Here is a 6,146-nt window from a genome sequence, read left to right as displayed (position 1 = left end):
TGGGGCAGGTAATATGTCCTGTAGGTTTTAACCCCGTACAGAAATTACCTGCATACAAATTCTAAAACACAGAAAATAAAAAATGCGAGATCATAACACATAAAACACATATACATAGAGATTTCCCCTGGATCCCAAAACTGAGACTACCAGCTTGATTTTTCATTATATTCCTTTCAATGTTACAATACATATTTATACATGCTGAAGCATCCAATACCATGGACTGAAAACCATCGCGTCCAATACCGTGGATCGAAAAATCATTATGTCCAATACCATGGACAGAAAACCATCGCGTCCAAAAAAAATGTGCGAAAATCATGCACAAAACCATAGGTGGGTCCGCCCAACCTAACATAGGGTCCAAAACCAAAATTTTCTGGGGTGCTGCCCTAGACCCCATAAAGTGGGGTTACAGGTGCCCTTCAAACCCCCTATTAACTACATGGAAAGAATATAACACAACCCAACATTCTCCCACTTGTTGTTTTCTTTCCACAGGGGGCCACAAGAGAGATTAGTCATTTTCTCAGCCCTGAAATGCCCATTGTCTCTCTACACCAAGATAAATTCTCAGAGCTCAAATATTTTGTTAATGCATCTGCAGTATTCTTCAAAGTGTCCACCTTTACCAGCAACATCATTTTGTATTCTATCATATCCCTCACAAAGTGATATTGAACATCAATGTGCTTTGTCTTTGAATGATATGCAGGATTCTTTGCCAAGAAAATTGCACTTTGGCTGTCACTTTCTATTCTTATAGCTTCCTATACTAACCCCATACTTGAACACAATCTCTGCAACCAAATTGCTTCCTTGCTTGCATGAGTGGCTGCCATGTATTCTGCCTCTGTAGTTGATAGTGCCACTACAGATTGTTTCTTACTCATCCAACTGACTGCACCTCCAAATAGGTTAAACACATACCCACTTGTAGATCTTCTTTGATCCAGATCTCCAGCTCAGTTTGCATCAAGAAAGCCACGAATATCCAACACTCTATCCAATCCTGGTCTTCCTTGGTAGCACATACCATAATCACTAGTGCCACACAAATACTTGAAAACCCACTTCACTGCTGTCTAATGCTCCTTTCCTGGTTTTGACATAAACCTGCTCAATACTCCCACTGCATATGCAATGTCTGGTCTAGTACAGACCATTGCATACATCAGGCTACCGACTACACTTGCATATGGAACACGGGACATGTCCTATTCCTGTTCTTATGTCTTGGGACATCGTTCAGCAGATAACCTCACACCTATAGGAATAGGAACCTTCACCGGTTTACTATCCTGCATATTAAACCTATGCAACATTGTCTCCACATACTTCCTCTGGTTTAACCAGAGCTTTCTCTTTGCCCTATCTCTTTTAATTTCCATGCCCAAAATATAGTTTGCAGCACCAAGATCTTTCATGTCGAATTTGGAGGGACTTCAAATCCTGGATAATTTCTTTGTCATTTCCAACCAGCAACATATCATCCACATACAAGACCAGATAAATAACATGGTCACCAATTAATTTAAAATACACACAGTGATCTGCTTTGCTTTTGGTGAAGCCAAGTCCTCGTATAAATGTATCAAATTTCTGATACCACATCCTTGGTGATTGTTTTAACCCATACAGAGACTTCTTTAACTTGCATACCAGTTCTTTCTTACCCTTCGCTGCAAAGCCTTCAGGTTTCTTCATGTGATTTCCTCTTCCAGATCCCCGTGAAGAAATGTTGTCTTCACATCCATCTGTTCTACCTCAAAATCAAAAGAAACAACAACAGATAAAAGTGATCTAATAGAAGTTACCTTGGCAACAGGAAAAAAAATATCACCAAAATCAATTCCCGGCACCTAGGAATAACCTTTTGCTACCAACCGAGCTTTGTATTTCTCCACTTTTCCTTTTGCATTTGTCTTCTTTTTGAACACCCATTTGTTGCCAATGGGTTTCCTCCCAGCTGGAAACTCCACCAGATCCCAAGCCTCATTTTTGTGCAAAGATGCCATTTCATCAACCATGGCCTCTTTCCAGAGTTTTCCGTACTCTGAATCTACTGCTTCCTTCATAGTTCTGGGATCATCATTAGTAATAGATAAAGAAAAATTTGAACAGAAATCAGATGGACTATAACTTTTAGGATGCCTTCTTTCTCGAATTGATCTTCTCACAATCGGAGTTTGTGGCTCTTCATCTTCTGATTCCTCCTCTGCTGTAGAGTCTGATTCTTCCTCCTTTAGCTCAAACTCTATCTTCTCAGGTTCCTTTCGTTGGACTTCATGTTTAGTAACATCTTTCACCTCTCTGAACACCACATCTCGGCTATACACAACCTTCTGTGTGACTGGGTTCCAAAGCTTATAACCCTTTAAACCATCCTTATACCTAATAAAGATGCACTTTTCAAATTTACTATCCAACTTGGTTTGTTTCTCCTTTGGAACATGTACATATGCATCACATCCAAATACCCTCAGATGTGAAAGAGAGGGTTTCTTACCAGTCCATACCTCTTGTGGAGTCTTATCCTCCAACACTGATGAAGGTAACTTATTGACCAGGTAACATGCAGTATCCACCACCTCTACTCAGAATTCCTGTCCTAACCCGACACCATTGAGCATGCTTCTTGCCCTTTCCATCACGTCTTGTTCATTCTTTCTGCAACTCTATTTTTCTGAGGTGTATATGGAGTAGTCTTCTGCTATGCTATACCACACTTCTTGCAGAATTCTTCAAATTCCTTACTGCAAAACTCCCCACCATTATCGATCCTCAACACCTTTATCTTCTTCTCTGTCTGGTTTTCCACTAGAGCCTTAAATTCTTTAAACCTGTCAAAGACTTCAGATTTCTTCTTAAGGAAATAATCCATGTATTCCTTGAGAAGTCATCTATAAATGATACATAGTACACAGACTTACCCAGTGATGGAACTTTCACAGGTCCAAACACATCACCGTGCACAAGCTCTAATATATGTTTCGCCCTCTTACTACCAGAGGGGAAACTCATCCAATTCTGCTTCCATATACACAATTTTCACAGAAATCAAAATCCAGAGAACTATTACTCATACCTTCTACCATACCTTTACCATGAAGTATCCAAAGGCCTTTTTCTCCAATATGTCCAAGCCTTTGATGCCACAGCATGGTCTTCTCTCCAGAGACCACTAGATTTTTTGCTCCACTTTTAGGAACCACAGAACTATTGCACCCATCAATAACAGTGCTACCTTGCAACTTGTATAGAGTTCCAATCTCAACTCCCCGCATCAATACCACTGCTCCCCAAACTATCTTGTAGGTATACTTCTCAAACACTGTTTTTACACCTACATCATCCAGCTTGCTAACGGAAATCAGATTTCTAGCTAATGCAGGAATATGTAGAACACCTGGAAGCGTTCTAACCCTTCCAGCTTGCAACTTCAACTTTACTTTTCCGTGACCAATGATTCTAGCCTTCCTGTCATCCCCCAAGAAGACATCACCACCATCATATTTCTCATACTCACAGAACCATTCTCTATGGGAAGTGAAGTGAAAGGATGCACCTGAATCAATCAACCATGCCTCATGATCTACATGTGTACTTGAAGAAGCCAAGTACACATCCCCACCTTTATTTGAGGTGGTTTTCACCTCTGCAGAAGGAGCCTCATCAGATCCCTTTCCTTTGTCAAGAGCTTTAGATTTACAGTCCCTTTTCTAGTGCCCTTCCTTTCCATATTTCCAGCACACCACCTTTATAGGTTTTCTTGGAGATTTAGATCTCCCACTCGATGACTTATTTTTTTTTCTATTCTGGGTCCACCCTCGTACAGACAAGGCATCACCATTTTAGCTCTCCATATTTTTCTGTTTCATCTCCTCCGTCAGCAAGGATGAGACTATTTCATCAATATGCAAGGCAGTTGCATTGCTACCTATTGCAATAACCAGACTATCCCATGAATCTGGTAGAGAACACAACAAATTGATGCACTTAACTTCATCTGAAATTTTAATATCAACAGATGCTAACTGACTTACCACAGTATTAAATGCATTTAGATGCTCTGTCACCGAGTCTCCATCTTTCATCCTCAAGGTATACAACTTTTTCCGCAGGAACAATTTATTCACTAGGACTTAGATTGGTACAAAGTCCCTAACTTGTCCCATAAAGCCTTAGCCGTAGCTTCCCCTGATACATTCAGCAATACTGAATCTGAGACACACAATCGTATTGTGGTCTTTTCCTTCCAATCCAAATTCTTCCATTCTTCACCGACACTCCTATTGGTTTTGTACCCGGATCTACCGTGATCCACTGATCTTTATCCACCAACAGATCCTCTATCTTGAGTTTCCACAACTCAAAACTCTGACCGTTAAATTTCTCGATCTCTATCTTTCCACTGCTCGCCATCTTCCTTCATCACCAGAATTAATCTTGCAGATCTCCCACTGAACAGGGTCTACCACAGGTCCGAGCGAAACCCCTCAGCAACAAAGGCATTCACTTGAAGCCAAAACAACTCTGATACCAAAAGTAGGTTTTAACCCCGTACAGAAATTACCTGCATACAAATTCTAGAACACAAAAAATAAACAATGCGAGATCATAACACATATACACAGAGATTTTCCCCTAGATCCCAAAATCGGGACTACCAGCTTGATTTTTCATTATATTCCTTTCAATGTTACAATACATATTTATACATGCCGAAGCATCCAATGGAATGGACCGGAAAACCATCGCGTCCAATACCATGGACCGAAAACCATCGCGTCCAAAAAAAATGTGTGAAAATCTTGCACAAAACCATAGGTGGGTCCACCCAACCTAACATAGGGTTCAAAACCAAAATTTTCTGGGGTGCTGCCCCGGACCCCATAAAGTGGGGTTACCTTTTCCCTTCAAACTCCCTATTAACTACGTGCAAAGAATATATCACAACCCAACATATCCAAAATATTTGGACCCTAGAAGCCCTCTAGTAGATGTGCACATCAATGGCACCATTGTCCCATGTTAGAGTCTAGATTTACCTCAGGCTGAAAAGGTAGGATCTAGGGTCAACATCAAACCACGCTATGCCTGGTAGCTAGCTCTACCAAGTCAGGAGAAGGCTTTCTTCGGGTCAATCTCCACAAATTATGATCGATGAGGGCTTGAGATGACTGATAGAGATACTGATCTTAGGCTAGGTATATGTGTGAAAGAGTTTGATTGAATAAAATGGTGTTTTTGTTGGCTCAGATGGAAAGGTAGATTTTGGGTGCAGGGAATGAGGCTCAGTCTTGCAGAGATCTCAATGGGGCAAGGTAGGAAATTGTTTTTGGCACTTAAAATTAAATGAGATGGAAGGATTATATAGGTGAGGAGCTGAAGAGGCCAAGAAACTCATGGATCCTCTCAAAACAGTTGAAAACATCAAAGACTAAAGCAAACCTCAAGTAGAGCACTGCAATTCCAATGGATTCTACTTACACTCTTGTTTGATTTAGCTGAGAAGAAATAAGAGAGATAATGGCATACAATCACATAAATAAATTCATAATTACAAAGGAAAGCACTGTACCAAGACAAATTGCTACATGGATCCCAAAGAGTGCTGCAAATCCTGGTCTCAATTCCTTAGCCAAAATGCTAAAATGAGTGTACAATGAAGCTCAACGCTTTCTCAAAATTCCAACCCTTACACTATGAAATTCATAAAATATATACATTTTCTCATCCTTGTACTAAGGGATTGAGCTCAACCATTTTCTTCAAAATAGAATCAGTTATATTAAACTTGGGTCGAATTTCTAAAAATAGGTGTTGACGATAAACTCGTATCTCCTAAAAAATAGCATCTGTTACAAAAATGAAAGAGGTTTTTTTAGATAAGGTCATATTGGAGAAAAACCTCTCTCAAATTTTTGAAATTCACTTCCAGTTGCTCGTAATATGTTCCACAAAATCATCTCTAAAACAGAAAATCATTAAAAATTTAGATCTGTGAAAATGAGCTGTAAAGATCTAGTCACATATCCAAATCCATGACAGCTATGAATAAACGGAAAGAGGTGTTTGTTATATGGCTTGTTATTAACAAAACACTCTTTTGGTTTCTCAAAATTACTTTCCCTCTGTTG

Source organism: Pinus tabuliformis, chromosome 6 (assembly GCF_031772625.1).
Source record: "Pinus tabuliformis cultivar Carrire ecotype Pingquan chromosome 6, CPIR1, whole genome shotgun sequence".
NCBI lineage: Eukaryota > Viridiplantae > Streptophyta > Pinopsida > Pinales > Pinaceae > Pinus > Pinus tabuliformis.
Note: the sequence above shows the minus strand (reverse complement) of the source record.